An 8,514-nucleotide genomic window follows, 5' to 3' on the forward strand; every position below is an offset into this window, starting at 1 on the left:
GCCTCACACCAGAAGACAACATGATGTCATATGGGTGATTGTTGATCGACTTACGAAGTCCGCTCATTTTTTGCCAATCAGGATCAGTCAATCATTGGAAAGTCTCATAGAGTTATATATTGATGAGATAGTGAGATTGCATGGAGTGTCCAAGTCTATTATTGCAAATCGAGATCCACGTTTTACCTCTAGGTTTTGGGGGCAATTGCAAAAGGCATTGGGTACTAAGCTTAAGCTGAGTACAGCGTTCCACCCCCAAACTGATGGGCAATCTGAGAGGACCATTCAGGATACGTGCTTGTGTTTTAGATTGGAAAGGAGAATGAGATAAACATGTGAAATTGACAGAATTTGCATATAATAACAGTTACCATTCTAGCATCGGGATGACACCTTTTGAGGCATTGTATGGAAGGCCATGCAGATCGCCAACTTGTTGGACCGAATTGAGTGATGGCAATATCGAGAACCCTTTAGTATTGCAACACTACACCGACCAAGTGCAATTGATAAAGAAAAAGTTATTGACTACTCAGAGTAGACAGAAAAGTTATGCCGACAATCGACGCAGAGAGTTGGCTTTTGGGGTGGGTGATCATGTGTTCTTGAAGATTTCACCTAATAAAGGCGTTTTTTGATTTAGTGTTAAGGGAAAGTTGAGTTCGAGGTTCATTAAACCATTCGAGATATTAGAGAAGATTGGAGAGGTGGCGTACAAATTGGCACTACCACCTAATTTGAGTCATATTCATGATGTTTTCTATGTTTCCATTCTTCGAAAGTACATACCAAAACATATGCATGTGATTGACTTTCAAAGTATTCAAGTGCAAAATGATTTGACAATGGAAGACAAACATATTCAAATTATGGATCAAAAAGAGCAAGTGCTTCATACTAAGAAAATTTCTATGGTAAGAGTGGAATGACAACACTATGGATTGAAGGAAAGTACATGGGGAACCTGAGGAAGATATGCGAAAGAAATATCCACACTTGTTTTTGCATTGAGGTATGATCTAAATTTCAAGGACGAAATTTTATTAAGGAGGGTAGGATGTCGTTCTTTTTTTATTAAGTCTGGTTGGGCTGGAGCGGGTCTAGAACCGGACCTAAACTCCAGGCTTGAAGAGGAGCCCGACGCTAGCTCCCTCCTCCTCTTTGTCTCTTCTCCCTTGCCTTCTGCAGAACCTCCCTCTTCTTCATTCTCTCATCTCTCACTGATCCTTGTGACAGAGAAGCAGGCAGCGGAAGAAGGGCAGCGACGACAGAGGTGGAGGACGGCGGCGGCGGCGCTCAGGTAAGCCCTCTCGAACCCTCTTTGCTTTCTTCCTTCTACCTTTCTCTTCCTTCTCCTTCTCCCTCCTTCATTGCATTCTCAAGCCTCTGCCCACACCCCTTCCCTCTCTCGTGCTATCTCCCTCTTCTGCCACTCTCACGCTTTCTCACCCTCTCTATATGTCTCTCCTCTCTATTTGAACCCTCTCTGCCCACATTCTCTCTCTCCCTCAATTGAAACCCTGCCTCTCTGCCGAGCCTCACTTTTTGCCTTGCCAACTGCCTTCTTCTCACGGTAGACATCTCTTTTCATCTTCCTTTCGTTGATATTCATCGTACTTATTGGTGGATGATTGGATTTCAGCTAGGGATGTCTGTCTTCCCCTTTTTTTTCAGCGAGTAGGCCGTGTGGTTGACAACAACAGCAAACAATTTTGGCTGCCAAGGACATTACAACAGTTTGGACACTAAGATTGGGGTGAGCGAGACCTAATCGATCTTACATTATTGAATATTATCTATTAGAGCATGTATAATTATTATTTGAGCAAGCTAGACTCATGATTTGATGATTTGGAATGCATATTAGCGATGTTGCTATTTTGGGGGAAGTTTATGACTATGTTGCGAAGACGAGGATATACGTGTATAAGTGTTTTTCTAGCATGATGTGTTGATTTTCGAAGCTATTGGGAAACATGGTAGAGATTTGATATGGTTGAGAAGCTATAAGACCGTTATTGCAACTTGTGGTACATACTATTGTCGATGGACGTATTTAGATGTTAGTTGGAGAAGAGCATGTAAGTTAGGTGTATTATTGGGAAGACGATTCAACTAAAAAAAGCTAATGAGAAATGTGTTAGTGGTGGATTGATCGAAGCATTGAGTTTTGGTGTTTGGTGGCAATGTGAAGAAGTTGGGAAGAGGCCTACTGGAGGGCTTGTAGGTCGACACTACCCGTCGACACCCTCTTGAGGCAATGACATGTGCCTCAATGATTTTGTTTTATATTTGTATGCATTGTGAAACTAAACTAGTAGAGAATTTACCACTTGTGTATGTTTGCAGGTACACCGGACGCATCCAGTAGACCTTGAGCAACTAGACGTGAAGCTCGAGGTGTTTTGGAGTGTTTTGTGGACTCGCGACAGGTATGGTGGCATTCCAGGCAAATCCCTACCTAGGGCCAACGTGTGAATGTGTGTTCCTAAGATCGTGGGATCTTAGGATTGTTTTGTGAGTGAATGATTGTTTTGTTAGTGAATGTATGTATGCATGCAACTGATTGGACATATGATCAGATTTGTTTTGAAATGCTATTAGAAGCTTGTTTTGAAAATGTTACGCATTGCATGTGCATACTAGAATTGATAATTGTTTAGGACAGATGAGGTGAGGTATCCAGTCGAGTGTCTCTTCGACCCCAATTGTGCATTAGAAAACATCCTAGAATGATAACTGCCTATGACAGCTACGAGCCAATCACGAATCCATGCTACTTTTCGGGATTTGACTAATTTTTTAAAGATGCGAATGATGTTATTGTTAAGATGTGAGTTTTTATGAATGTGAATGTTGTGATTCGTTGCATATGCATTACCGCAGACAATGATGCAAATGAATAAATTGGTGGGTCGTTGTACCCGTACTGTATGACGGCTAGCTAAGAATGTAATGATATGTGTGGCCCTCGTGTGGAGGCAATTGGAGGTGTGGATGCACTCGTGAAGTGTACCAACCTCATGAGCTAGCAAGTCATTTTGTGAATGTGCTATTATAATTATAATAATGAAAAAATAAGATATGAGATGCTAGTGGGATGTGGCTTTGTGTTTGGGAGTTGTCCTGCCTACACCACTGGTCTTGCCTGTTTGGAGCGCAGGCTGTGCAAGGTCCCAGGGTACTGTTGTGTGATGTGCTTGGAGCGTTGGGCACCCGCCTTCCTAACGTGGGTGTCTTAGAGAATGCTGAGTATCTCTCATTGGAATTCACACACCCATGGATGAGTGCTTTACCGCTGCAGCGGGAATGGTTCCATACTGTTATGCGCCCCCACGGGGGTTGTCTCCTGGCTGTAGGCCGGCCGCAGTATGCACGTGCGTGTGTTTGCACCCACAGGAACTGTCAATTCACTAAAGCTAATGAAAATGAAAGTATATGAATGAAATGTATGTAAATGATGTGCATGTGAATTGAATTTGTGTAATCGTGGTCATTGAGTGGCCTTAAATGTCGTGGTCTATGTGAAGGGCCTTCTTGGCAAATTATGTGACTATACCCTGACACGACATAATGATAATTTGTTTTTATGATTGTGATTATCTCATATTTGAGCCCTACTAAGAGGGTTTGGGATTTTTTTGGCTTATTGCCATACTGTGAAGGCTAAACCTTCAGTTGTTTCTTTTTTTCAGGTTTTGGCTGCCCGAGGCAGTAGGTTGATCAGATGACTTCACTCATATTCTACTGGAGAGGTTTTGGGTCCTTTGTAGTGCCGACGCGTCTTATTTTAATTTTATTGATGTCATGTTTTTATTAGGTATCAATTATGTAGTTTGAGGCATTTTTGTCACACACAGATGTGATTTTGAAACAACTGAAATTGTTATATAAATGAAAGTTGTCCCATTGTTTTGAATGACATAGCTCCTTATTTTTTTGAATTGTTATGTAGCCACATCTCAATGCTCTATATTTATAACTCTTTTTTGTTTGAGGGTCAAAAGGTTGAGGTGTGACAACTCTTCATTATTTTCTTGGAATTGAAGTGACTTACAAAAATTCTACTTTACTTCTTTGTCAATAGAAACATTTCTCAGATATCCTACAACGTGCTAACATGAGACATGCTAAATTAGCGATGACTCCTGCTACACCTAATGTGAACTTACTCAAGCATGAAGGGGAGATGTTACTAGATGACAAACTATGTCGGAGCATTGTGGGAGCCCTACAATATGTTATTCTTACTCGTCTAGACATTTCCTTCGCTATTAATGAAGCATGTCAATTTATCGTGCTCCCATTAATCTTCATTGGAATCATGTCAAATGCATTCTTAGATACCTACAAGGAACCATATCTCATGGTATTATGATCCAAAAATCTTCAGATTGGATTGCCTACCTGGACTGATAGAAGATCAACCAATGGGTACGTTACTTGTTTAGGAGGCAATATTATATCATGGGGGTCCAATAAAGAACATACTGTTGTTTGGTCTAGCATCAAGGTATAATATAAGGCCATGGCAGGGGCTTAAAGATTTGCACGTTCCTATTTTAAATGCTCGCACCAAACATATTGAAATAGATTTTCATTTCGTTAGAGAGAAGGTGGCTAATCAAGAAATACATGTTGCATTTGTCAAGTCTGAAGAACAAATAGATAGCTGATATCTTAACTAAAGCATTGCCAGGTTCAAGATTTCACTATATCTCAAGAAGAAGCTTGGAAGTCAAGATATTATACCATAATCGTGTGTAACAAATCCACCAAATGTGGACACTGAATGTATATCTTCTCTCTAGTCTATTTAATGGAACATCTCTCTAACGATAAGAGAGTATAGAGAGTTAGAGAGAGTATTCGTAGATGTAGGTCATTCAAGACTAAATCATGTTAAAATCCTTTTTTTGTTTCCTTGTAACTTGTTCTACACCCATAAACAATTTTAAAACAAACATAGCAAGAAAAATATATTACATGATAAATTTATGATATAAAATGTATAATGTATCCACACTACAACAGACTTGTCAATAAATTAAGCATAAAATTATCATGTTCCTGATGTTCCTCAAACCATTTCAGAGATATTTTGCTGCTTCTCCTACTAGATAGAATAGTGTTCCTAAAAATAATGACTTGAAAAAGTTGGAAAAACTTACCAAACAGGTATCTGGTCAAATTGGGTCTTTAGATTTTTCTTAGTTATTGTGCTTGATAGCATAGTGCTAGAATAATCCCATTGGTTGCTAAGACGGTGGAATGTCTTCAAGGATCAGAGAGCAAGTATAAGCAATTTCCACTCGTTAATAGCTATTGAATAATAATGTTATGCTCGAACTAATTCCAAAGTTCCAAATGGTTTGTCAGTTCCAAATTTCATATATTAATTTCAAGCTATCTAGTGATACAACAAACGCCTTAGGCTGAAATTTTTCACAAAATGAACTTATAGTTGCTCTTTGGTTCAAAACAGGATAAAAAGATGGGGGCTCTCCAAGGTTAAATTGATCGTGCTACAACACATTACTTACAAAAGAGGGTATGGGTAGGGGTGAGCAAGCATGAGAAAACTCTCTGCTCTGCTTTGGGGAAAAACATGCTGCTGCCGTTGAAGAGGAGATCGAAGAGAGGACCAAGCCAGGGTTAGAGGGAGAAATGGCTCCAGCCTAAAAAATTATCCATAGATAACAATCTATATTTTGGGTTTCAAGGAAGGTTTTTTCACCCATCTGTGATGGGTCATGGATAAAATTCAAAAATACAGATATTTGTCTATGCTCTACAGTAAAATATCTGACCGTCTAACAGACCCTTAATAATGACGGAGCCACAAAAAATTGGTTGGAAGGGCACTCTTTTAGAAATACTCTTATCTATGGAGCACCTATATTTATGTAAAGATAAAAGTTTAAAGATGTCAGGTCACCATGTGGCTCCACCACTGGCCCTTTGGTTAATTTTTCTGACACCAATGCCTCTTTCAAAGGTGGTGAGAGGATATTTCACGAGCTGACGTATGTAGGGCTGCCCACGAGCTGAGTGGAGCAACTCGAACTTGAGTCGAGCTCCTTGTAGCAAGCTTGAGCTCTACTCGACTACACAAAATCAAGCTCGAACTTGACTCGTTTAGCCCGTTTAACTCGTTTCGGCATTAACTAGTTTAGTGTGAGCTTGTGTAAGCATTAACTCGTTTAACTCATGTAACTTGTGAAAATTTGTTTTTACTCTAAAAAGTTAAAATCAGTGACTTGAGGAACTGAGTTTGGTAATATTATATAGGGTAATATTATATAGAGTATCGGTTTGCAAGTTGAGTTGAGTATAAATAAGTTGAGTTCCTAAAACTAAAACTCGAACTCAACTTGTTTATCGTTTCGAGTATTTTTTGTAAGCTAGAACTTGGCTCATTCATAAGCCAGTCAAGCACAAGTCAAGTTTTTTTGAGCGAGTGGAACTCAAGTTGGCTCAGCAGCCTTAAATGTGCGGTCGGCCCCTCCATTTCTTTCTTCCGTACTTCCCCCTAAAAATGGATCGGGTTGGGTTTGAATAACTCGGGTTGGACAATAAAAATTCGAACTGTGATAGAATCATCAACGGGAAATTGGTTGGTTCGATCCGAATACTCGGATAAAGGATACGAACCCGATCAGTCGAGCTACGTGTGTCGGCAAGCGGCACGGCTACAAAACCCTATAAAGAGGATGGCAATCGGCCACCACGGATGCAAAACCCTAAAATTAGGGACTGGAACCGTCCTCTGCCTCACCGTCCCTTCTCTCGACCCTGCCATCTTCTCCCTCCCTCTCTCTCTCAATGAGTAAGGATAGCTGGTTAAGCGGCGCCGATGAAGGTGAATGTTCGAGCGCTTCCTGAGACCAGCGATACTCATTCAATCGTCTGACCGAGCGTTTCTTCCTCTCATTTTCTCATGGGTTTCGCTCTTGTCAAGATTCGATACATTTCTCTTTTGCTCTCTCATTCTTTGATTGGAACGCTTCGCTTTTGTTTTCTCGGAACTCATTTTCTTTCACCTTGCAGATTGCGTTTCGTTGGTGCGAGAAAGCCGGTGATGTGGTGTTGAGGAGTATGACTTTTTGGTCTCTCTTCTTTCCTCAGTACCTCCCATAACTAGCAATACCATTCAGTGAAACCCTACCGGATGATATTTAATTCACTTTTGAATGTCATCCCTGTTAACGCTGGAACATTTTTTTCTCTTTCTATTCCCTCTGTTTATTCTTACTTTTTTTTTTTACTTGTTTTCTTCTGTTTATTTAACTACTTGTTGAGCCTCGTCTCTCCTGATAACCCCATCTAAACTTTCTTTTCCTGGTTTGTTTCCACTGCTCTGTGGTAGAAACAACTCAAGGTCCAAAAGAGGTCTGAAAAGAAGGCTGCTTGCAGCTGTATAGCCAGACATAGTCAGGTACCTATCTCATCAGTTTTCACTGCTAATGGTAGTTACAGTTACAAGTCTGGCAGATTGAAATTTTGATGGGCCTCTCGTTACAGGTGCCTGCCGCCCTTTGGGTCATGGAGGCACTTGTTCCATGATGGTCCAACACCACTTTCCTTGCAAACCTCTAATTTCTTCTCTAAAAGAGTGTTCCTCTTTGTTGTTTCAGCCATCTTTGTTGTTTTAGGCATCGGCTTTTTAAAGCCTTTAAATTTATCAAATGGTTGCAGATATCTTGATCTGCAGGAGAGCTATGATATATGTGTATCCTTAATTTTCATGTGACACTGATCGACTTTTCGCTTTTGAAAATGGATTTCGTCAAGCGGCATGGAAATGATTATACTCGGACGATACCGGTGTTTTGGGTACTCTGCCAACATAAACCAGGCCTAATTTCATTAAAGATGCAGAAACATTTTAAGAAAAAAGAAGGGTTTGGGTAAACGTAATTTAGTTTTCTACCCTTAATAAATAACTTTCTGTTAAGTTCTGTAACTCGCATTAGTAATTTATGAAATGGGTTCAATGATTTTGATTGTCACTAGTTTTTTGACTTTTTGTTTTTTCTCTTATTTTCCTCCCTTTTCTTTATTTTTTGCTTATTTCCCCTTACATTTATGTTTTCCTGCCCAGGCCTGGTGGATCTTAGAAAAGAGTTTCCTAAAGCAATTCATTTACATCATTTCACCAGTAATTCATATATGTAAGTCCTATCGGCCTGAGTTTTTTCTATTACAAAAACTGTGCCTAGTCCTTCTTTGGCCGGCTCTGCATCGTTTTGATTACTTCAAAGAGCTCTATTTAGCTCTCTAAAACTGATTGTGTTATTTTTGTTATTCGAAGTTTTGAACCAAGTACTTTCCTAGTGGGGCTTAAATTGGGAAGTGATCTTGTTCAAGGGCGCTCGATGTATTGGAATTTATCTTTCAACTCTTCCCATCTTCGAATATGTGTCTGTTACATCGGCGGCGATAGACACAAATGAATAAAACAGAACATGGATATTTGAAATGTAAAATGCCCGTTGTAACAACAAACTGCAT

At 39.9% G+C, this 8,514-nt stretch overlaps 1 long non-coding RNA gene across 1 annotated transcript; it reads left to right on the top strand.

Moving 5' to 3' along the window:
* The first annotated feature begins 6,742 nt into the window (after window positions 1-6,742).
* LOC126410122 (uncharacterized) lies at window positions 6,743-8,307 on the top strand. Its single transcript, XR_007573523.1, has 2 exons — window positions 6,743-7,438; window positions 7,525-8,307. It is a non-coding gene; the product is annotated as an uncharacterized LOC126410122 (long non-coding RNA).
* The last annotated feature ends 207 nt before the right edge of the window (window positions 8,308-8,514 follow it).

Source organism: Nymphaea colorata, chromosome 6, assembly GCF_008831285.2.
Source record: "Nymphaea colorata isolate Beijing-Zhang1983 chromosome 6, ASM883128v2, whole genome shotgun sequence".
Classification (NCBI taxonomy): Eukaryota; Viridiplantae; Streptophyta; class Magnoliopsida; order Nymphaeales; family Nymphaeaceae; genus Nymphaea; species Nymphaea colorata.